The sequence below is a fragment of the Muntiacus reevesi genome, chromosome 15 (assembly GCF_963930625.1).
Source record: "Muntiacus reevesi chromosome 15, mMunRee1.1, whole genome shotgun sequence".
In the NCBI taxonomy this organism is placed as follows: domain Eukaryota; kingdom Metazoa; phylum Chordata; class Mammalia; order Artiodactyla; family Cervidae; genus Muntiacus; species Muntiacus reevesi.
In genome coordinates, this window is record NC_089263.1 from 1,337,401 (window position 1) to 1,360,732 (window position 23,332).

A 23,332-nucleotide genomic window follows, 5' to 3' on the forward strand; every position below is an offset into this window, starting at 1 on the left:
GTGTTTCTGTGCTTTCTGTCCCCTTGTCAGGCGCAGTTGCCAGATATGGCTGTCCATCACCCAGGAGACGAAGGCCCGCCCATGAGGCAGTGGCTCGAGGTGCAAGGGAGTCCGGCAAGAAGTGCGGCGGCCCAGTTGTTTTTGGATCACCGAGCACGGTACGGCTTCTCCTGCCCCAAGACGTGTCGTGAATTTCAGGTTTCCTGGCACTGCCTGAGTGGCTGTATGTACGGAGGGACCGTTCCTCTTGCTGAGAAGCCTGGGGGCTCTGAGTTGCCCCGGCTGCTGGAGGACTCCCAGGTCACTGGCTCCTCCTGGGAGTGGCGCTGCCTGCCCTGTGGAGGTGGGGAGCAAGCCAGCACGTGCTCGGATCGATGACGACACCCTCTCATGCATTCCTTGGAAAATCTGAACAACATGAGTGAGAACTCACTACCGTCTCCTCATCGAAACTGAGGTCCAGCACGTTGCCTTCCGTGGGCTTAGGGGTGGGTAGGTTAGCAAGAGGGCTTCTCTGACGGTGTAAGACACATGCATGGGGTAGCCAGGTCACCAGCAGTTGCGAGGCTCCCATCTGAGGGTGGGCCGTGTACAGATGTTCGAGCGGCCTTCTTGGATGTGGGGTATGGTGAAGGGCACTGAGGAGCAGAAGAGGCATCCGGCTTGTCAGGGGGTGGTAGGTGTCGCAGTAGATCCTGGCATGGGACAGTGAGCTCTTCGTTGAGAACGGTGCATTTTGTCCTGGTTCCTGCTGCAAGTGTGCTCACTGGGGCTCTCGTGATGTGGATTCTGATGCAAGGAAGCTTCCGTGGTCTCCGATTGGAGCCCCAGGTGAGATCTGAGGCCGTCGCCATTGCGGCCCTTTGGGTCGGCGAGATTGCTGAGTACCCTGTGGGCTGCAGCGGCTGCAGAGACCTAGGGGAACGGTGGCAGTTGTGAAAGTTAATAGTCCTCCTTTCTGCCCTTGGCAGTTCCTGAATTGCAAGTCCTGTCACCTGCTTGAGTCTTGGAGGGCGCCATGTACTGTGTCGTGGTGACAGGCCTGCATTGCTCCTGCAGGTTGACCAGAGGCCCAGAGAAGAATGGTTGTGCAGGTGAGGAAAAGCGCAGTGTGATTTGCTGGGATGTTATGACTGCTGAGGCTGCAGGCACTGTCGTTCTGTTTTCAGTGATATAGTGTGGTCCTTTTGGCGCTGCCGTCAGCTGGGTACAGAGGAGAGGGCATTGCTGGTGCTTGGGAGGCTCGGTGATAGGTGACCTTTGTGTCCTTGGTGGCCTGCTGCCAGTAGAAGGACTCCCCAAGGGTTTCTTTGGTGCCTTGAAGAGTTGCAGTAACAGAGGCCAAGCAACCAGCCCTGTGGGTTGTTCTGTGTTGTGCTCACATGCCCCTTGGTCGCCATTTGTCCCCTGGGCCTGGAATTACCCAGGTTCCCTAAGGTTGGGGCCACTCTGCCGGCCCTGAGCGCAGAAATGTGTTCGCCCCCCTGGCAATGAAGCATCAACCTTGGAGGCCCGTGGTTCTGGAAGAGATGGGTCATTGGTTGGCATCCCCACGGTGCCTCACTGTAGGAGCCAGCAGCTCCCATGGCGCTACGGCAGAGACCTGTGGCATCCAAGGTCTTCCCCTGACAGGTCTTCTGAAGAATACATGAAAGCATCCTTAGTGATGTGTATGCACTTGGTCATTTTGCCAACCTTCATCCTGTGGGTCTTCCTGCTTGCTGATTGGCCCTGTGTGTGCCGAGGCCTTGGACGCCTCAGATTTGGGTGAGAGACCCTTGAGGCAGGAGCAGTTCAATGTGAACCACGCCCTGCATTATGGCAGCTTTCTCTAGGGTGTGGTCAGTAACCTGGTCCCTGCAGCGTGTAGATCTGAGGATAATCTAGCCAGGAAAGGGGTCCTCTTTCTGTGGGAGTGAGCCCTGGATCCTGGTACCTGAGGAAGTCCGGGTCCCATCCTCACTTTCGGGCAGAGGCCGCCCAGTGATTGGACTGACTGGCAGGAAGAGACGCATGCCTTGATTTCTCTTCCTATCCGAGGGTGCGCTGGGCCGTATCTGCCCTAGTGCCAAGTTCACCGTACTGTGTAGTCGTCTGGGAAATTTTTCTGTTTCGGGTGGAGGTGACCCTTGTGACAAGGACCCCTGAGCTGTAGTAGTAGCTACAGTCTCAGGGTCCGTGGCATTCACACAGACGCTCCGCAAGGTGGCCTTGGGCGGTCAGGTCTCTGTGCTTTGGCCAGAGATCATGGGTCATGGAGACTGGGAGCCTAGAGCCTATGTCAACAGCCCCTCAGTGAAATTTTGCATGGGGCTGAAGGAAGATGCCAGGTGTCATCCCCCATTTCGTGGGAGGACAGGAGGTCAGGGCTCCATGAAGACGGCATGCGTGTTCAGACGGCAGGGCCTTTCCATGCGGGCTGTGAGACTTGGCTACCCGGACCTATTTCTGGACACAGAGCCAAATTGCCGAGAGTGCATTCTTGTTGGTACACCGGGACACAGGCCCTCAAGGCCACCTGGAATCCCCTGCCACCCATGCATGCTGAGTCAGAAAGACCCCCTGATGACCTTGAGCCTAATTTGCTGCGCTCTTTTCAAAGGTAGGTAACCAGTTGTCTGTAAGTGATCAGTGTAGTTGGGTTGCAGATACAGGCCTTCCCCCAATGAAACACCTGCATCAGTGTTACTCAGTGAGAGACCAAGTAGACACCTCAAGTGTTTCTGTGCTTTCTGTCCCCTTGTCAGGCGCAGTTGCCAGATATGGCTGTCCATCACCCAGGAGACGAAGGCCCGCCCATGAGGCAGTGGCTCGAGGTGCAAGGGAGTCCGGCAAGAAGTGCGGCGGCCCAGTTGTTTTTGGATCACCGAGCACGGTACGGCTTCTCCTGCCCCAAGACGTGTCGTGAATTTCAGGTTTCCTGGCACTGCCTGAGTGGCTGTATGTACGGAGGGACCGTTCCTCTTGCTGAGAAGCCTGGGGGCTCTGAGTTGCCCCGGCTGCTGGAGGACTCCCAGGTCACTGGCTCCTCCTGGGAGTGGCGCTGCCTGCCCTGTGGAGGTGGGGAGCAAGCCAGCACGTGCTCGGATCGATGACGACACCCTCTCATGCATTCCTTGGAAAATCTGAACAACATGAGTGAGAACTCACTACCGTCTCCTCATCGAAACTGAGGTCCAGCACGTTGCCTTCCGTGGGCTTAGGGGTGGGTAGGTTAGCAAGAGGGCTTCTCTGACGGTGTAAGACACATGCATGGGGTAGCCAGGTCACCAGCAGTTGCGAGGCTCCCATCTGAGGGTGGGCCGTGTACAGATGTTCGAGCGGCCTTCTTGGATGTGGGGTATGGTGAAGGGCACTGAGGAGCAGAAGAGGCATCCGGCTTGTCAGGGGGTGGTAGGTGTCGCAGTAGATCCTGGCATGGGACAGTGAGCTCTTCGTTGAGAACGGTGCATTTTGTCCTGGTTCCTGCTGCAAGTGTGCTCACTGGGGCTCTCGTGATGTGGATTCTGATGCAAGGAAGCTTCCGTGGTCTCCGATTGGAGCCCCAGGTGAGATCTGAGGCCGTCGCCATTGCGGCCCTTTGGGTCGGCGAGATTGCTGAGTACCCTGTGGGCTGCAGCGGCTGCAGAGACCTAGGGGAACGGTGGCAGTTGTGAAAGTTAATAGTCCTCCTTTCTGCCCTTGGCAGTTCCTGAATTGCAAGTCCTGTCACCTGCTTGAGTCTTGGAGGGCGCCATGTACTGTGTCGTGGTGACAGGCCTGCATTGCTCCTGCAGGTTGACCAGAGGCCCAGAGAAGAATGGTTGTGCAGGTGAGGAAAAGCGCAGTGTGATTTGCTGGGATGTTATGACTGCTGAGGCTGCAGGCACTGTCGTTCTGTTTTCACTGATATAGTGTGGTCCTTTTGGCGCTGCCGTCAGCTGGGTACAGAGGAGAGGGCATTGCTGGTGCTTGGGAGGCTCGGTGATAGGTGACCTTTGTGTCCTTGGTGGCCTGCTGCCAGTAGAAGGACTCCCCAAGGGTTTCTTTGGTGCCTTGAAGAGTTGCAGTAACAGAGGCCAAGCAACCAGCCCTGTGGGTTGTTCTGTGTTGTGCTCACATGCCCCTTGGTCGCCATTTGTCCCCTGGGCCTGGAATTACCCAGGTTCCCTAAGGTTGGGGCCACTCTGCCGGCCCTGAGCGCAGAAATGTGTTCGCCCCCCTGGCAATGAAGCATCAACCTTGGAGGCCCGCGGTTCTGGAAGAGATGGGTCATTGGTTGGCATCCCCACGGTGCCTCACTGTAGGAGCCAGCAGCTCCCATGGCGCTACGGCAGAGACCTGTGGCATCCAAGGTCTTCCCCTGACAGGTCTTCTGAAGAATACATGAAAGCATCCTTAGTGATGTGTATGCACTTGGTCATTTTGCCAACCTTCATCCTGTGGGTCTTCCTGCTTGCTGATTGGCCCTGTGTGTGCCGAGGCCTTGGACGCCTCAGATTTGGGTGAGAGACCCTTGAGGCAGGAGCAGTTCAATGTGAACCACGCCCTGCATTATGGCAGCTTTCTCTAGGGTGTGGTCAGTAACCTGGTCCCTGCAGCGTGTAGATCTGAGGATAATCTAGCCAGGAAAGGGGTCCTCTTTCTGTGGGAGTGAGCCCTGGATCCTGGTACCTGAGGAAGTCCGGGTCCCATCCTCACTTTCGGGCAGAGGCCGCCCAGTGATTGGACTGACTGGCAGGAAGAGACGCATGCCTTGATTTCTCTTCCTATCCGAGGGTGCGCTGGGCCGTATCTGCCCTAGTGCCAAGTTCACCGTACTGTGTAGTCGTCTGGGAAATTTTTCTGTTTCGGGTGGAGGTGACCCTTGTGACAAGGACCCCTGAGCTGTAGTAGTAGCTACAGTCTCAGGGTCCGTGGCATTCACACAGACGCTCCGCAAGGTGGCCTTGGGCGGTCAGGTCTCTGTGCTTTGGCCAGAGATCATGGGTCATGGAGACTGGGAGCCTAGAGCCTATGTCAACAGCCCCTCAGTGAAATTTTGCATGGGGCTGAAGGAAGATGCCAGGTGTCATCCCCCATTTCGTGGGAGGACAGGAGGTCAGGGCTCCATGAAGACGGCATGCGTGTTCAGACGGCAGGGCCTTTCCATGCGGGCTGTGAGACTTGGCTACCCGGACCTATTTCTGGACACAGAGCCAAATTGCCGAGAGTGCATTCTTGTTGGTACACCGGGACACAGGCCCTCAAGGCCACCTGGAATCCCCTGCCACCCATGCATGCTGAGTCAGAAAGACCCCCTGATGACCTTGAGCCTAATTTGCTGCGCTCTTTTCAAAGGTAGGTAACCAGTTGTCTGTAAGTGATCAGTGTAGTTGGGTTGCAGATACAGGCCTTCCCCCAATGAAACACCTGCATCAGTGTTACTCAGTGAGAGACCAAGTAGACACCTCAAGTGTTTCTGTGCTTTCTGTCCCCTTGTCAGGCGCAGTTGCCAGATATGGCTGTCCATCACCCAGGAGACGAAGGCCCGCCCATGAGGCAGTGGCTCGAGGTGCAAGGGAGTCCGGCAAGAAGTGCGGCGGCCCAGTTGTTTTTGGATCACCGAGCACGGTACGGCTTCTCCTGCCCCAAGACGTGTCGTGAATTTCAGGTTTCCTGGCACTGCCTGAGTGGCTGTATGTACGGAGGGACCGTTCCTCTTGCTGAGAAGCCTGGGGGCTCTGAGTTGCCCCGGCTGCTGGAGGACTCCCAGGTCACTGGCTCCTCCTGGGAGTGGCGCTGCCTGCCCTGTGGAGGTGGGGAGCAAGCCAGCACGTGCTCGGATCGATGACGACACCCTCTCATGCATTCCTTGGAAAATCTGAACAACATGAGTGAGAACTCACTACCGTCTCCTCATCGAAACTGAGGTCCAGCACGTTGCCTTCCGTGGGCTTAGGGGTGGGTAGGTTAGCAAGAGGGCTTCTCTGACGGTGTAAGACACATGCATGGGGTAGCCAGGTCACCAGCAGTTGCGAGGCTCCCATCTGAGGGTGGGCCGTGTACAGATGTTCGAGCGGCCTTCTTGGATGTGGGGTATGGTGAAGGGCACTGAGGAGCAGAAGAGGCATCCGGCTTGTCAGGGGGTGGTAGGTGTCGCAGTAGATCCTGGCATGGGACAGTGAGCTCTTCGTTGAGAACGGTGCATTTTGTCCTGGTTCCTGCTGCAAGTGTGCTCACTGGGGCTCTCGTGATGTGGATTCTGATGCAAGGAAGCTTCCGTGGTCTCCGATTGGAGCCCCAGGTGAGATCTGAGGCCGTCGCCATTGCGGCCCTTTGGGTCGGCGAGATTGCTGAGTACCCTGTGGGCTGCAGCGGCTGCAGAGACCTAGGGGAACGGTGGCAGTTGTGAAAGTTAATAGTCCTCCTTTCTGCCCTTGGCAGTTCCTGAATTGCAAGTCCTGTCACCTGCTTGAGTCTTGGAGGGCGCCATGTACTGTGTCGTGGTGACAGGCCTGCATTGCTCCTGCAGGTTGACCAGAGGCCCAGAGAAGAATGGTTGTGCAGGTGAGGAAAAGCGCAGTGTGATTTGCTGGGATGTTATGACTGCTGAGGCTGCAGGCACTGTCGTTCTGTTTTCAGTGATATAGTGTGGTCCTTTTGGCGCTGCCGTCAGCTGGGTACAGAGGAGAGGGCATTGCTGGTGCTTGGGAGGCTCGGTGATAGGTGACCTTTGTGTCCTTGGTGGCCTGCTGCCAGTAGAAGGACTCCCCAAGGGTTTCTTTGGTGCCTTGAAGAGTTGCAGTAACAGAGGCCAAGCAACCAGCCCTGTGGGTTGTTCTGTGTTGTGCTCACATGCCCCTTGGTCGCCATTTGTCCCCTGGGCCTGGAATTACCCAGGTTCCCTAAGGTTGGGGCCACTCTGCCGGCCCTGAGCGCAGAAATGTGTTCGCCCCCCTGGCAATGAAGCATCAACCTTGGAGGCCCGCGGTTCTGGAAGAGATGGGTCATTGGTTGGCATCCCCACGGTGCCTCACTGTAGGAGCCAGCAGCTCCCATGGCGCTACGGCAGAGACCTGTGGCATCCAAGGTCTTCCCCTGACAGGTCTTCTGAAGAATACATGAAAGCATCCTTAGTGATGTGTATGCACTTGGTCATTTTGCCAACCTTCATCCTGTGGGTCTTCCTGCTTGCTGATTGGCCCTGTGTGTGCCGAGGCCTTGGACGCCTCAGATTTGGGTGAGAGACCCTTGAGGCAGGAGCAGTTCAATGTGAACCACGCCCTGCATTATGGCAGCTTTCTCTAGGGTGTGGTCAGTAACCTGGTCCCTGCAGCGTGTAGATCTGAGGATAATCTAGCCAGGAAAGGGGTCCTCTTTCTGTGGGAGTGAGCCCTGGATCCTGGTACCTGAGGAAGTCCGGGTCCCATCCTCACTTTCGGGCAGAGGCCGCCCAGTGATTGGACTGACTGGCAGGAAGAGACGCATGCCTTGATTTCTCTTCCTATCCGAGGGTGCGCTGGGCCGTATCTGCCCTAGTGCCAAGTTCACCGTACTGTGTAGTCGTCTGGGAAATTTTTCTGTTTCGGGTGGAGGTGACCCTTGTGACAAGGACCCCTGAGCTGTAGTAGTAGCTACAGTCTCAGGGTCCGTGGCATTCACACAGACGCTCCGCAAGGTGGCCTTGGGCGGTCAGGTCTCTGTGCTTTGGCCAGAGATCATGGGTCATGGAGACTGGGAGCCTAGAGCCTATGTCAACAGCCCCTCAGTGAAATTTTGCATGGGGCTGAAGGAAGATGCCAGGTGTCATCCCCCATTTCGTGGGAGGACAGGAGGTCAGGGCTCCATGAAGACGGCATGCGTGTTCAGACGGCAGGGCCTTTCCATGCGGGCTGTGAGACTTGGCTACCCGGACCTATTTCTGGACACAGAGCCAAATTGCCGAGAGTGCATTCTTGTTGGTACACCGGGACACAGGCCCTCAAGGCCACCTGGAATCCCCTGCCACCCATGCATGCTGAGTCAGAAAGACCCCCTGATGACCTTGAGCCTAATTTGCTGCGCTCTTTTCAAAGGTAGGTAACCAGTTGTCTGTAAGTGATCAGTGTAGTTGGGTTGCAGATACAGGCCTTCCCCCAATGAAACACCTGCATCAGTGTTACTCAGTGAGAGACCAAGTAGACACCTCAAGTGTTTCTGTGCTTTCTGTCCCCTTGTCAGGCGCAGTTGCCAGATATGGCTGTCCATCACCCAGGAGACGAAGGCCCGCCCATGAGGCAGTGGCTCGAGGTGCAAGGGAGTCCGGCAAGAAGTGCGGCGGCCCAGTTGTTTTTGGATCACCGAGCACGGTACGGCTTCTCCTGCCCCAAGACGTGTCGTGAATTTCAGGTTTCCTGGCACTGCCTGAGTGGCTGTATGTACGGAGGGACCGTTCCTCTTGCTGAGAAGCCTGGGGGCTCTGAGTTGCCCCGGCTGCTGGAGGACTCCCAGGTCACTGGCTCCTCCTGGGAGTGGCGCTGCCTGCCCTGTGGAGGTGGGGAGCAAGCCAGCACGTGCTCGGATCGATGACGACACCCTCTCATGCATTCCTTGGAAAATCTGAACAACATGAGTGAGAACTCACTACCGTCTCCTCATCGAAACTGAGGTCCAGCACGTTGCCTTCCGTGGGCTTAGGGGTGGGTAGGTTAGCAAGAGGGCTTCTCTGACGGTGTAAGACACATGCATGGGGTAGCCAGGTCACCAGCAGTTGCGAGGCTCCCATCTGAGGGTGGGCCGTGTACAGATGTTCGAGCGGCCTTCTTGGATGTGGGGTATGGTGAAGGGCACTGAGGAGCAGAAGAGGCATCCGGCTTGTCAGGGGGTGGTAGGTGTCGCAGTAGATCCTGGCATGGGACAGTGAGCTCTTCGTTGAGAACGGTGCATTTTGTCCTGGTTCCTGCTGCAAGTGTGCTCACTGGGGCTCTCGTGATGTGGATTCTGATGCAAGGAAGCTTCCGTGGTCTCCGATTGGAGCCCCAGGTGAGATCTGAGGCCGTCGCCATTGCGGCCCTTTGGGTCGGCGAGATTGCTGAGTACCCTGTGGGCTGCAGCGGCTGCAGAGACCTAGGGGAACGGTGGCAGTTGTGAAAGTTAATAGTCCTCCTTTCTGCCCTTGGCAGTTCCTGAATTGCAAGTCCTGTCACCTGCTTGAGTCTTGGAGGGCGCCATGTACTGTGTCGTGGTGACAGGCCTGCATTGCTCCTGCAGGTTGACCAGAGGCCCAGAGAAGAATGGTTGTGCAGGTGAGGAAAAGCGCAGTGTGATTTGCTGGGATGTTATGACTGCTGAGGCTGCAGGCACTGTCGTTCTGTTTTCAGTGATATAGTGTGGTCCTTTTGGCGCTGCCGTCAGCTGGGTACAGAGGAGAGGGCATTGCTGGTGCTTGGGAGGCTCGGTGATAGGTGACCTTTGTGTCCTTGGTGGCCTGCTGCCAGTAGAAGGACTCCCCAAGGGTTTCTTTGGTGCCTTGAAGAGTTGCAGTAACAGAGGCCAAGCAACCAGCCCTGTGGGTTGTTCTGTGTTGTGCTCACATGCCCCTTGGTCGCCATTTGTCCCCTGGGCCTGGAATTACCCAGGTTCCCTAAGGTTGGGGCCACTCTGCCGGCCCTGAGCGCAGAAATGTGTTCGCCCCCCTGGCAATGAAGCATCAACCTTGGAGGCCCGCGGTTCTGGAAGAGATGGGTCATTGGTTGGCATCCCCACGGTGCCTCACTGTAGGAGCCAGCAGCTCCCATGGCGCTACGGCAGAGACCTGTGGCATCCAAGGTCTTCCCCTGACAGGTCTTCTGAAGAATACATGAAAGCATCCTTAGTGATGTGTATGCACTTGGTCATTTTGCCAACCTTCATCCTGTGGGTCTTCCTGCTTGCTGATTGGCCCTGTGTGTGCCGAGGCCTTGGACGCCTCAGATTTGGGTGAGAGACCCTTGAGGCAGGAGCAGTTCAATGTGAACCACGCCCTGCATTATGGCAGCTTTCTCTAGGGTGTGGTCAGTAACCTGGTCCCTGCAGCGTGTAGATCTGAGGATAATCTAGCCAGGAAAGGGGTCCTCTTTCTGTGGGAGTGAGCCCTGGATCCTGGTACCTGAGGAAGTCCGGGTCCCATCCTCACTTTCGGGCAGAGGCCGCCCAGTGATTGGACTGACTGGCAGGAAGAGACGCATGCCTTGATTTCTCTTCCTATCCGAGGGTGCGCTGGGCCGTATCTGCCCTAGTGCCAAGTTCACCGTACTGTGTAGTCGTCTGGGAAATTTTTCTGTTTCGGGTGGAGGTGACCCTTGTGACAAGGACCCCTGAGCTGTAGTAGTAGCTACAGTCTCAGGGTCCGTGGCATTCACACAGACGCTCCGCAAGGTGGCCTTGGGCGGTCAGGTCTCTGTGCTTTGGCCAGAGATCATGGGTCATGGAGACTGGGAGCCTAGAGCCTATGTCAACAGCCCCTCAGTGAAATTTTGCATGGGGCTGAAGGAAGATGCCAGGTGTCATCCCCCATTTCGTGGGAGGACAGGAGGTCAGGGCTCCATGAAGACGGCATGCGTGTTCAGACGGCAGGGCCTTTCCATGCGGGCTGTGAGACTTGGCTACCCGGACCTATTTCTGGACACAGAGCCAAATTGCCGAGAGTGCATTCTTGTTGGTACACCGGGACACAGGCCCTCAAGGCCACCTGGAATCCCCTGCCACCCATGCATGCTGAGTCAGAAAGACCCCCTGATGACCTTGAGCCTAATTTGCTGCGCTCTTTTCAAAGGTAGGTAACCAGTTGTCTGTAAGTGATCAGTGTAGTTGGGTTGCAGATACAGGCCTTCCCCCAATGAAACACCTGCATCAGTGTTACTCAGTGAGAGACCAAGTAGACACCTCAAGTGTTTCTGTGCTTTCTGTCCCCTTGTCAGGCGCAGTTGCCAGATATGGCTGTCCATCACCCAGGAGACGAAGGCCCGCCCATGAGGCAGTGGCTCGAGGTGCAAGGGAGTCCGGCAAGAAGTGCGGCGGCCCAGTTGTTTTTGGATCACCGAGCACGGTACGGCTTCTCCTGCCCCAAGACGTGTCGTGAATTTCAGGTTTCCTGGCACTGCCTGAGTGGCTGTATGTACGGAGGGACCGTTCCTCTTGCTGAGAAGCCTGGGGGCTCTGAGTTGCCCCGGCTGCTGGAGGACTCCCAGGTCACTGGCTCCTCCTGGGAGTGGCGCTGCCTGCCCTGTGGAGGTGGGGAGCAAGCCAGCACGTGCTCGGATCGATGACGACACCCTCTCATGCATTCCTTGGAAAATCTGAACAACATGAGTGAGAACTCACTACCGTCTCCTCATCGAAACTGAGGTCCAGCACGTTGCCTTCCGTGGGCTTAGGGGTGGGTAGGTTAGCAAGAGGGCTTCTCTGACGGTGTAAGACACATGCATGGGGTAGCCAGGTCACCAGCAGTTGCGAGGCTCCCATCTGAGGGTGGGCCGTGTACAGATGTTCGAGCGGCCTTCTTGGATGTGGGGTATGGTGAAGGGCACTGAGGAGCAGAAGAGGCATCCGGCTTGTCAGGGGGTGGTAGGTGTCGCAGTAGATCCTGGCATGGGACAGTGAGCTCTTCGTTGAGAACGGTGCATTTTGTCCTGGTTCCTGCTGCAAGTGTGCTCACTGGGGCTCTCGTGATGTGGATTCTGATGCAAGGAAGCTTCCGTGGTCTCCGATTGGAGCCCCAGGTGAGATCTGAGGCCGTCGCCATTGCGGCCCTTTGGGTCGGCGAGATTGCTGAGTACCCTGTGGGCTGCAGCGGCTGCAGAGACCTAGGGGAACGGTGGCAGTTGTGAAAGTTAATAGTCCTCCTTTCTGCCCTTGGCAGTTCCTGAATTGCAAGTCCTGTCACCTGCTTGAGTCTTGGAGGGCGCCATGTACTGTGTCGTGGTGACAGGCCTGCATTGCTCCTGCAGGTTGACCAGAGGCCCAGAGAAGAATGGTTGTGCAGGTGAGGAAAAGCGCAGTGTGATTTGCTGGGATGTTATGACTGCTGAGGCTGCAGGCACTGTCGTTCTGTTTTCACTGATATAGTGTGGTCCTTTTGGCGCTGCCGTCAGCTGGGTACAGAGGAGAGGGCATTGCTGGTGCTTGGGAGGCTCGGTGATAGGTGACCTTTGTGTCCTTGGTGGCCTGCTGCCAGTAGAAGGACTCCCCAAGGGTTTCTTTGGTGCCTTGAAGAGTTGCAGTAACAGAGGCCAAGCAACCAGCCCTGTGGGTTGTTCTGTGTTGTGCTCACATGCCCCTTGGTCGCCATTTGTCCCCTGGGCCTGGAATTACCCAGGTTCCCTAAGGTTGGGGCCACTCTGCCGGCCCTGAGCGCAGAAATGTGTTCGCCCCCCTGGCAATGAAGCATCAACCTTGGAGGCCCGCGGTTCTGGAAGAGATGGGTCATTGGTTGGCATCCCCACGGTGCCTCACTGTAGGAGCCAGCAGCTCCCATGGCGCTACGGCAGAGACCTGTGGCATCCAAGGTCTTCCCCTGACAGGTCTTCTGAAGAATACATGAAAGCATCCTTAGTGATGTGTATGCACTTGGTCATTTTGCCAACCTTCATCCTGTGGGTCTTCCTGCTTGCTGATTGGCCCTGTGTGTGCCGAGGCCTTGGACGCCTCAGATTTGGGTGAGAGACCCTTGAGGCAGGAGCAGTTCAATGTGAACCACGCCCTGCATTATGGCAGCTTTCTCTAGGGTGTGGTCAGTAACCTGGTCCCTGCAGCGTGTAGATCTGAGGATAATCTAGCCAGGAAAGGGGTCCTCTTTCTGTGGGAGTGAGCCCTGGATCCTGGTACCTGAGGAAGTCCGGGTCCCATCCTCACTTTCGGGCAGAGGCCGCCCAGTGATTGGACTGACTGGCAGGAAGAGACGCATGCCTTGATTTCTCTTCCTATCCGAGGGTGCGCTGGGCCGTATCTGCCCTAGTGCCAAGTTCACCGTACTGTGTAGTCGTCTGGGAAATTTTTCTGTTTCGGGTGGAGGTGACCCTTGTGACAAGGACCCCTGAGCTGTAGTAGTAGCTACAGTCTCAGGGTCCGTGGCATTCACACAGACGCTCCGCAAGGTGGCCTTGGGCGGTCAGGTCTCTGTGCTTTGGCCAGAGATCATGGGTCATGGAGACTGGGAGCCTAGAGCCTATGTCAACAGCCCCTCAGTGAAATTTTGCATGGGGCTGAAGGAAGATGCCAGGTGTCATCCCCCATTTCGTGGGAGGACAGGAGGTCAGGGCTCCATGAAGACGGCATGCGTGTTCAGACGGCAGGGCCTTTCCATGCGGGCTGTGAGACTTGGCTACCCGGACCTATTTCTGGACACAGAGCCAAATTGCCGAGAGTGCATTCTTGTTGGTACACCGGGACACAGGCCCTCAAGGCCACCTGGAATCCCCTGCCACCCATGCATGCTGAGTCAGAAAGACCCCCTGATGACCTTGAGCCTAATTTGCTGCGCTCTTTTCAAAGGTAGGTAACCAGTTGTCTGTAAGTGATCAGTGTAGTTGGGTTGCAGATACAGGCCTTCCCCCAATGAAACACCTGCATCAGTGTTACTCAGTGAGAGACCAAGTAGACACCTCAAGTGTTTCTGTGCTTTCTGTCCCCTTGTCAGGCGCAGTTGCCAGATATGGCTGTCCATCACCCAGGAGACGAAGGCCCGCCCATGAGGCAGTGGCTCGAGGTGCAAGGGAGTCCGGCAAGAAGTGCGGCGGCCCAGTTGTTTTTGGATCACCGAGCACGGTACGGCTTCTCCTGCCCCAAGACGTGTCGTGAATTTCAGGTTTCCTGGCACTGCCTGAGTGGCTGTATGTACGGAGGGACCGTTCCTCTTGCTGAGAAGCCTGGGGGCTCTGAGTTGCCCCGGCTGCTGGAGGACTCCCAGGTCACTGGCTCCTCCTGGGAGTGGCGCTGCCTGCCCTGTGGAGGTGGGGAGCAAGCCAGCACGTGCTCGGATCGATGACGACACCCTCTCATGCATTCCTTGGAAAATCTGAACAACATGAGTGAGAACTCACTACCGTCTCCTCATCGAAACTGAGGTCCAGCACGTTGCCTTCCGTGGGCTTAGGGGTGGGTAGGTTAGCAAGAGGGCTTCTCTGACGGTGTAAGACACATGCATGGGGTAGCCAGGTCACCAGCAGTTGCGAGGCTCCCATCTGAGGGTGGGCCGTGTACAGATGTTCGAGCGGCCTTCTTGGATGTGGGGTATGGTGAAGGGCACTGAGGAGCAGAAGAGGCATCCGGCTTGTCAGGGGGTGGTAGGTGTCGCAGTAGATCCTGGCATGGGACAGTGAGCTCTTCGTTGAGAACGGTGCATTTTGTCCTGGTTCCTGCTGCAAGTGTGCTCACTGGGGCTCTCGTGATGTGGATTCTGATGCAAGGAAGCTTCCGTGGTCTCCGATTGGAGCCCCAGGTGAGATCTGAGGCCGTCGCCATTGCGGCCCTTTGGGTCGGCGAGATTGCTGAGTACCCTGTGGGCTGCAGCGGCTGCAGAGACCTAGGGGAACGGTGGCAGTTGTGAAAGTTAATAGTCCTCCTTTCTGCCCTTGGCAGTTCCTGAATTGCAAGTCCTGTCACCTGCTTGAGTCTTGGAGGGCGCCATGTACTGTGTCGTGGTGACAGGCCTGCATTGCTCCTGCAGGTTGACCAGAGGCCCAGAGAAGAATGGTTGTGCAGGTGAGGAAAAGCGCAGTGTGATTTGCTGGGATGTTATGACTGCTGAGGCTGCAGGCACTGTCGTTCTGTTTTCACTGATATAGTGTGGTCCTTTTGGCGCTGCCGTCAGCTGGGTACAGAGGAGAGGGCATTGCTGGTGCTTGGGAGGCTCGGTGATAGGTGACCTTTGTGTCCTTGGTGGCCTGCTGCCAGTAGAAGGACTCCCCAAGGGTTTCTTTGGTGCCTTGAAGAGTTGCAGTAACAGAGGCCAAGCAACCAGCCCTGTGGGTTGTTCTGTGTTGTGCTCACATGCCCCTTGGTCGCCATTTGTCCCCTGGGCCTGGAATTACCCAGGTTCCCTAAGGTTGGGGCCACTCTGCCGGCCCTGAGCGCAGAAATGTGTTCGCCCCCCTGGCAATGAAGCATCAACCTTGGAGGCCCGTGGTTCTGGAAGAGATGGGTCATTGGTTGGCATCCCCACGGTGCCTCACTGTAGGAGCCAGCAGCTCCCATGGCGCTACGGCAGAGACCTGTGGCATCCAAGGTCTTCCCCTGACAGGTCTTCTGAAGAATACATGAAAGCATCCTTAGTGATGTGTATGCACTTGGTCATTTTGCCAACCTTCATCCTGTGGGTCTTCCTGCTTGCTGATTGGCCCTGTGTGTGCCGAGGCCTTGGACGCCTCAGATTTGGGTGAGAGACCCTTGAGGCAGGAGCAGTTCAATGTGAACCACGCCCTGCATTATGGCAGCTTTCTCTAGGGTGTGGTCAGTAACCTGGTCCCTGCAGCGTGTAGATCTGAGGATAATCTAGCCAGGAAAGGGGTCCTCTTTCTGTGGGAGTGAGCCCTGGATCCTGGTACCTGAGGAAGTCCGGGTCCCATCCTCACTTTCGGGCAGAGGCCGCCCAGTGATTGGACTGACTGGCAGGAAGAGACGCATGCCTTGATTTCTCTTCCTATCCGAGGGTGCGCTGGGCCGTATCTGCCCTAGTGCCAAGTTCACCGTACTGTGTAGTCGTCTGGGAAATTTTTCTGTTTCGGGTGGAGGTGACCCTTGTGACAAGGACCCCTGAGCTGTAGTAGTAGCTACAGTCTCAGGGTCCGTGGCATTCACACAGACGCTCCGCAAGGTGGCCTTGGGCGGTCAGGTCTCTGTGCTTTGGCCAGAGATCATGGGTCATGGAGACTGGGAGCCTAGAGCCTATGTCAACAGCCCCTCAGTGAAATTTTGCATGGGGCTGAAGGAAGATGCCAGGTGTCATCCCCCATTTCGTGGGAGGACAGGAGGTCAGGGCTCCATGAAGACGGCATGCGTGTTCAGACGGCAGGGCCTTTCCATGCGGGCTGTGAGACTTGGCTACCCGGACCTATTTCTGGACACAGAGCCAAATTGCCGAGAGTGCATTCTTGTTGGTACACCGGGACACAGGCCCTCAAGGCCACCTGGAATCCCCTGCCACCCATGCATGCTGAGTCAGAAAGACCCCCTGATGACCTTGAGCCTAATTTGCTGCGCTCTTTTCAAAGGTAGGTAACCAGTTGTCTGTAAGTGATCAGTGTAGTTGGGTTGCAGATACAGGCCTTCCCCCAATGAAACACCTGCATCAGTGTTACTCAGTGAGAGACCAAGTAGACACCTCAAGTGTTTCTGTGCTTTCTGTCCCCTTGTCAGGCGCAGTTGCCAGATATGGCTGTCCATCACCCAGGAGACGAAGGCCCGCCCATGAGGCAGTGGCTCGAGGTGCAAGGGAGTCCGGCAAGAAGTGCGGCGGCCCAGTTGTTTTTGGATCACCGAGCACGGTACGGCTTCTCCTGCCCCAAGACGTGTCGTGAATTTCAGGTTTCCTGGCACTGCCTGAGTGGCTGTATGTACGGAGGGACCGTTCCTCTTGCTGAGAAGCCTGGGGGCTCTGAGTTGCCCCGGCTGCTGGAGGACTCCCAGGTCACTGGCTCCTCCTGGGAGTGGCGCTGCCTGCCCTGTGGAGGTGGGGAGCAAGCCAGCACGTGCTCGGATCGATGACGACACCCTCTCATGCATTCCTTGGAAAATCTGAACAACATGAGTGAGAACTCACTACCGTCTCCTCATCGAAACTGAGGTCCAGCACGTTGCCTTCCGTGGGCTTAGGGGTGGGTAGGTTAGCAAGAGGGCTTCTCTGACGGTGTAAGACACATGCATGGGGTAGCCAGGTCACCAGCAGTTGCGAGGCTCCCATCTGAGGGTGGGCCGTGTACAGATGTTCGAGCGGCCTTCTTGGATGTGGGGTATGGTGAAGGGCACTGAGGAGCAGAAGAGGCATCCGGCTTGTCAGGGGGTGGTAGGTGTCGCAGTAGATCCTGGCATGGGACAGTGAGCTCTTCGTTGAGAACGGTGCATTTTGTCCTGGTTCCTGCTGCAAGTGTGCTCACTGGGGCTCTCGTGATGTGGATTCTGATGCAAGGAAGCTTCCGTGGTCTCCGATTGGAGCCCCAGGTGAGATCTGAGGCCGTCGCCATTGCGGCCCTTTGGGTCGGCGAGATTGCTGAGTACCCTGTGGGCTGCAGCGGCTGCAGAGACCTAGGGGAACGGTGGCAGTTGTGAAAGTTAATAGTCCTCCTTTCTGCCCTTGGCAGTTCCTGAATTGCAAGTCCTGTCACCTGCTTGAGTCTTGGAGGGCGCCATGTACTGTGTCGTGGTGACAGGCCTGCATTGCTCCTGCAGGTTGACCAGAGGCCCAGAGAAGAATGGTTGTGCAGGTGAGGAAAAGCGCAGTGTGATTTGCTGGGATGTTATGACTGCTGAGGCTGCAGGCACTGTCGTTCTGTTTTCACTGATATAGTGTGGTCCTTTTGGCGCAGCCGTCAGCTGGGTACAGAGGAGAGGGCATTGCTGGTGCTTGGGAGGCTCGGTGATAGGTGACCTTTGTGTCCTTGGTGGCCTGCTGCCAGTAGAAGGACTCCCCAAGGGTTTCTTTGGTGCCTTGAAGAGTTGCAGTAACAGAGGCCAAGCAACCAGCCCTGTGGGTTGTTCTGTGTTGTGCTCACATGCCCCTTGGTCGCCATTTGTCCCCTGGGCCTGGAATTACCCAGGTTCCCTAAGGTTGGGGCCACTCTGCCGGCCCTGAGCGCAGAAATGTGTTCGCCCCCCTGGCAATGAAGCATCAACCTTGGAGGCCCGTGGTTCTGGAAGAGATGGGTCATTGGTTGGCATCCCCACGGTGCCTCACTGTAGGAGCCAGCAGCTCCCATGGCGCTACGGCAGAGACCTGTGGCATCCAAGGTCTTCCCCTGACAGGTCTTCTGAAGAATACATGAAAGCATCCTTAGTGATGTGTATGCACTTGGTCATTTTGCCAACCTTCATCCTGTGGGTCTTCCTGCTTGCTGATTGGCCCTGTGTGTGCCGAGGCCTTGGACGCCTCAGATTTGGGTGAGAGACCCTTGAGGCAGGAGCAGTTCAATGTGAACCACGCCCTGCATTATGGCAGCTTTCTCTAGGGTGTGGTCAGTAACCTGGTCCCTGCAGCGTGTAGATCTGAGGATAATCTAGCCAGGAAAGGGGTCCTCTTTCTGTGGGAGTGAGCCCTGGATCCTGGTACCTGAGGAAGTCCGGGTCCCATCCTCACTTTCGGGCAGAGGCCGCCCAGTGATTGGACTGACTGGCAGGAAGAGACGCATGCCTTGATTTCTCTTCCTATCCGAGGGTGCGCTGGGCCGTATCTGCCCTAGTGCCAAGTTCACCGTACTGTGTAGTCGTCTGGGAAATTTTTCTGTTTCGGGTGGAGGTGACCCTTGTGACAAGGACCCCTGAGCTGTAGTAGTAGCTACAGTCTCAGGGTCCGTGGCATTCACACAGACGCTCCGCAAGGTGGCCTTGGGCGGTCAGGTCTCTGTGCTTTGGCCAGAGATCATGGGTCATGGAGACTGGGAGCCTAGAGCCTATGTCAACAGCCCCTCAGTGAAATTTTGCATGGGGCTGAAGGAAGATGCCAGGTGTCATCCCCCATTTCGTGGGAGGACAGGAGGTCAGGGCTCCATGAAGACGGCATGCGTGTTCAGACGGCAGGGCCTTTCCATGCGGGCTGTGAGACTTGGCTACCCGGACCTATTTCTGGACACAGAGCCAAATTGCCGAGAGTGCATTCTTGTTGGTACACCGGGACACAGGCCCTCAAGGCCACCTGGAATCCCCTGCCACCCATGCATGCTGAGTCAGAAAGACCCCCTGATGACCTTGAGCCTAATTTGCTGCGCTCTTTTCAAAGGTAGGTAACCAGTTGTCTGTAAGTGATCAGTGTAGTTGGGTTGCAGATACAGGCCTTCCCCCAATGAAACACCTGCATCAGTGTTACTCAGTGAGAGACCAAGTAGACACCTCAAGTGTTTCTGTGCTTTCTGTCCCCTTGTCAGGCGCAGTTGCCAGATATGGCTGTCCATCACCCAGGAGACGAAGGCCCGCCCATGAGGCAGTGGCTCGAGGTGCAAGGGAGTCCGGCAAGAAGTGCGGCGGCCCAGTTGTTTTTGGATCACCGAGCACGGTACGGCTTCTCCTGCCCCAAGACGTGTCGTGAATTTCAGGTTTCCTGGCACTGCCTGAGTGGCTGTGTGTACGGAGGGACCGTTCCTCTTGCTGAGAAGCCTGGGGGCTCTGAGTTGCCCCGGCTGCTGGAGGACTCCCAGGTCACTGGCTCCTCCTGGGAGTGGCGCTGCCTGCCCTGTGGAGGTGGGGAGCAAGCCAGCACGTGCTCGGATCGATGACGACACCCTCTCATGCATTCCTTGGAAAATCTGAACAACATGAGTGAGAACTCACTACCGTCTCCTCATCGAAACTGAGGTCCAGCACGTTGCCTTCCGTGGGCTTAGGGGTGGGTAGGTTAGCAAGAGGGCTTCTCTGACGGTGTAAGACACATGCATGGGGTAGCCAGGTCACCAGCAGTTGCGAGGCTCCCATCTGAGGGTGGGCCGTGTACAGATGTTCGAGCGGCCTTCTTGGATGTGGGGTATGGTGAAGGGCACTGAGGAGCAGAAGAGGCATCCGGCTTGTCAGGGGGTGGTAGGTGTCGCAGTAGATCCTGGCATGGGACAGTGAGCTCTTCGTTGAGAACGGTGCATTTTGTCCTGGTTCCTGCTGCAAGTGTGCTCACTGGGGCTCTCGTGATGTGGATTCTGATGCAAGGAAGCTTCCGTGGTCTCCGATTGGAGCCCCAGGTGAGATCTGAGGCCGTCGCCATTGCGGCCCTTTGGGTCGGCGAGATTGCTGAGTACCCTGTGGGCTGCAGCGGCTGCAGAGACCTAGGGGAACGGTGGCAGTTGTGAAAGTTAATAGTCCTCCTTTCTGCCCTTGGCAGTTCCTGAATTGCAAGTCCTGTCACCTGCTTGAGTCTTGGAGGGCGCCATGTACTGTGTCGTGGTGACAGGCCTGCATTGCTCCTGCAGGTTGACCAGAGGCCCAGAGAAGAATGGTTGTGCAGGTGAGGAAAAGCGCAGTGTGATTTGCTGGGATGTTATGACTGCTGAGGCTGCAGGCACTGTCGTTCTGTTTTCACTGATATAGTGTGGTCCTTTTGGCGCTGCCGTCAGCTGGGTACAGAGGAGAGGGCATTGCTGGTGCTTGGGAGGCTCGGTGATAGGTGACCTTTGTGTCCTTGGTGGCCTGCTGCCAGTAGAAGGACTCCCCAAGGGTTTCTTTGGTGCCTTGAAGAGTTGCAGTAACAGAGGCCAAGCAACCAGCCCTGTGGGTTGTTCTGTGTTGTGCTCACATGCCCCTTGGTCGCCATTTGTCCCCTGGGCCTGGAATTACCCAGGTTCCCTAAGGTTGGGGCCACTCTGCCGGCCCTGAGCGCAGAAATGTGTTCGCCCCCCTGGCAATGAAGCATCAACCTTGGAGGCCCGTGGTTCTGGAAGAGATGGGTCATTGGTTGGCATCCCCACGGTGCCTCACTGTAGGAGCCAGCAGCTCCCATGGCGCTACGGCAGAGACCTGTGGCATCCAAGGTCTTCCCCTGACAGGTCTTCTGAAGAATACATGAAAGCATCCTTAGTGATGTGTATGCACTTGGTCATTTTGCCAACCTTCATCCTGTGGGTCTTCCTGCTTGCTGATTGGCCCTGTGTGTGCCGAGGCCTTGGACGCCTCAGATTTGGGTGAGAGACCCTTGAGGCAGGAGCAGTTCAATGTGAACCACGCCCTGCATTATGGCAGCTTTCTCTAGGGTGTGGTCAGTAACCTGGTCCCTGCAGCGTGTAGATCTGAGGATAATCTAGCCAGGAAAGGGGTCCTCTTTCTGTGGGAGTGAGCCCTGGATCCTGGTACCTGAGGAAGTCCGGGTCCCATCCTCACTTTCGGGCAGAGGCCGCCCAGTGATTGGACTGACTGGCAGGAAGAGACGCATGCCTTGATTTCTCTTCCTATCCGAGGGTGCGCTGGGCCGTATCTGCCCTAGTGCCAAGTTCACCGTACTGTGTAGTCGTCTGGGAAATTTTTCTGTTTCGGGTGGAGGTGACCCTTGTGACAAGGACCCCTGAGCTGTAGTAGTAGCTACAGTCTCAGGGTCCGTGGCATTCACACAGACGCTCCGCAAGGTGGCCTTGGGCGGTCAGGTCTCTGTGCTTTGGCCAGAGATCATGGGTCATGGAGACTGGGAGCCTAGAGCCTATGTCAACAGCCCCTCAGTGAAATTTTGCATGGGGCTGAAGGAAGATGCCAGGTGTCATCCCCCATTTCGTGGGAGGACAGGAGGTCAGGGCTCCATGAAGACGGCATGCGTGTTCAGACGGCAGGGCCTTTCCATGCGGGCTGTGAGACTTGGCTACCCGGACCTATTTCTGGACACAGAGCCAAATTGCCGAGAGTGCATTCTTGTTGGTACACCGGGACACAGGCCCTCAAGGCCACCTGGAATCCCCTGCCACCCATGCATGCTGAGTCAGAAAGACCCCCTGATGACCTTGAGCCTAATTTGCTGCGCTCTTTTCAAAGGTAGGTAACCAGTTGTCTGTAAGTGATCAGTGTAGTTGGGTTGCAGATACAGGCCTTCCCCCAATGAAACACCTGCATCAGTGTTACTCAGTGAGAGACCAAGTAGACACCTCAAGTGTTTCTGTGCTTTCTGTCCCCTTGTCAGGCGCAGTTGCCAGATATGGCTGTCCATCACCCAGGAGACGAAGGCCCGCCCATGAGGCAGTGGCTCGAGGTGCAAGGGAGTCCGGCAAGAAGTGCGGCGGCCCAGTTGTTTTTGGATCACCGAGCACGGTACGGCTTCTCCTGCCCCAAGACGTGTCGTGAATTTCAGGTTTCCTGGCACTGCCTGAGTGGCTGTATGTACGGAGGGACCGTTCCTCTTGCTGAGAAGCCTGGGGGCTCTGAGTTGCCCCGGCTGCTGGAGGACTCCCAGGTCACTGGCTCCTCCTGGGAGTGGCGCTGCCTGCCCTGTGGAGGTGGGGAGCAAGCCAGCACGTGCTCGGATCGATGACGACACCCTCTCATGCATTCCTTGGAAAATCTGAACAACATGAGTGAGAACTCACTACCGTCTCCTCATCGAAACTGAGGTCCAGCACGTTGCCTTCCGTGGGCTTAGGGGTGGGTAGGTTAGCAAGAGGGCTTCTCTGACGGTGTAAGACACATGCATGGGGTAGCCAGGTCACCAGCAGTTGCGAGGCTCCCATCTGAGGGTGGGCCGTGTACAGATGTTCGAGCGGCCTTCTTGGATGTGGGGTATGGTGAAGGGCACTGAGGAGCAGAAGAGGCATCCGGCTTGTCAGGGGGTGGTAGGTGTCGCAGTAGATCCTGGCATGGGACAGTGAGCTCTTCGTTGAGAACGGTGCATTTTGTCCTGGTTCCTGCTGCAAGTGTGCTCACTGGGGCTCTCGTGATGTGGATTCTGATGCAAGGAAGCTTCCGTGGTCTCCGATTGGAGCCCCAGGTGAGATCTGAGGCCGTCGCCATTGCGGCCCTTTGGGTCGGCGAGATTGCTGAGTACCCTGTGGGCTGCAGCGGCTGCAGAGACCTAGGGGAACGGTGGCAGTTGTGAAAGTTAATAGTCCTCCTTTCTGCCCTTGGCAGTTCCTGAATTGCAAGTCCTGTCACCTGCTTGAGTCTTGGAGGGCGCCATGTACTGTGTCGTGGTGACAGGCCTGCATTGCTCCTGCAGGTTGACCAGAGGCCCAGAGAAGAATGGTTGTGCAGGTGAGGAAAAGCGCAGTGTGATTTGCTGGGATGTTATGACTGCTGAGGCTGCAGGCACTGTCGTTCTGTTTTCACTGATATAGTGTGGTCCTTTTGGCGCTGCCGTCAGCTGGGTACAGAGGAGAGGGCATTGCTGGTGCTTGGGAGGCTCGGTGATAGGTGACCTTTGTGTCCTTGGTGGCCTGCTGCCAGTAGAAGGACTCCCCAAGGGTTTCTTTGGTGCCTTGAAGAGTTGCAGTAACAGAGGCCAAGCAACCAGCCCTGTGGGTTGTTCTGTGTTGTGCTCACATGCCCCTTGGTCGCCATTTGTCCCCTGGGCCTGGAATTACCCAGGTTCCCTAAGGTTGGGGCCACTCTGCCGGCCCTGAGCGCAGAAATGTGTTCGCCCCCCTGGCAATGAAGCATCAACCTTGGAGGCCCGCGGTTCTGGAAGAGATGGGTCATTGGTTGGCATCCCCACGGTGCCTCACTGTAGGAGCCAGCAGCTCCCATGGCGCTACGG

The 23,332-nt window shown here is 56.6% G+C and overlaps 9 non-coding genes across 9 annotated transcripts; all 9 read left to right on the forward strand.

Annotated features, from left to right (window-relative positions):
- Positions 1-368: 368 nt before the first annotated feature.
- LOC136147624 (small nucleolar RNA SNORD116) lies at positions 369-461 on the forward strand. Its single transcript, XR_010659287.1, has one exon. It is a non-coding gene; the product is annotated as a small nucleolar RNA SNORD116 (small nucleolar RNA).
- A 2,624-nt stretch (positions 462-3,085) lies between these two features.
- Positions 3,086-3,178, forward strand: LOC136147625 (small nucleolar RNA SNORD116). Its single transcript, XR_010659288.1, has one exon. It is a non-coding gene; the product is annotated as a small nucleolar RNA SNORD116 (small nucleolar RNA).
- Positions 3,179-5,802: 2,624 nt separating this feature from the next.
- On the forward strand, positions 5,803-5,895 carry LOC136147626 (small nucleolar RNA SNORD116). Its single transcript, XR_010659289.1, has one exon. It is a non-coding gene; the product is annotated as a small nucleolar RNA SNORD116 (small nucleolar RNA).
- A 2,624-nt stretch (positions 5,896-8,519) lies between these two features.
- On the forward strand, positions 8,520-8,612 carry LOC136147627 (small nucleolar RNA SNORD116). Its single transcript, XR_010659290.1, has one exon. It is a non-coding gene; the product is annotated as a small nucleolar RNA SNORD116 (small nucleolar RNA).
- Positions 8,613-11,236: 2,624 nt separating this feature from the next.
- On the forward strand, positions 11,237-11,329 carry LOC136147628 (small nucleolar RNA SNORD116). The gene has a single exon (XR_010659291.1). It is a non-coding gene; the product is annotated as a small nucleolar RNA SNORD116 (small nucleolar RNA).
- Positions 11,330-13,953: 2,624 nt separating this feature from the next.
- LOC136147629 (small nucleolar RNA SNORD116) lies at positions 13,954-14,046 on the forward strand. Its single transcript, XR_010659292.1, has one exon. It is a non-coding gene; the product is annotated as a small nucleolar RNA SNORD116 (small nucleolar RNA).
- A 2,624-nt stretch (positions 14,047-16,670) lies between these two features.
- On the forward strand, positions 16,671-16,763 carry LOC136147631 (small nucleolar RNA SNORD116). The gene has a single exon (XR_010659294.1). It is a non-coding gene; the product is annotated as a small nucleolar RNA SNORD116 (small nucleolar RNA).
- Positions 16,764-19,387: 2,624 nt separating this feature from the next.
- Positions 19,388-19,480, forward strand: LOC136147632 (small nucleolar RNA SNORD116). The gene has a single exon (XR_010659295.1). It is a non-coding gene; the product is annotated as a small nucleolar RNA SNORD116 (small nucleolar RNA).
- Positions 19,481-22,104: 2,624 nt separating this feature from the next.
- LOC136147633 (small nucleolar RNA SNORD116) lies at positions 22,105-22,197 on the forward strand. Its single transcript, XR_010659296.1, has one exon. It is a non-coding gene; the product is annotated as a small nucleolar RNA SNORD116 (small nucleolar RNA).
- Positions 22,198-23,332: the final 1,135 nt, after the last annotated feature.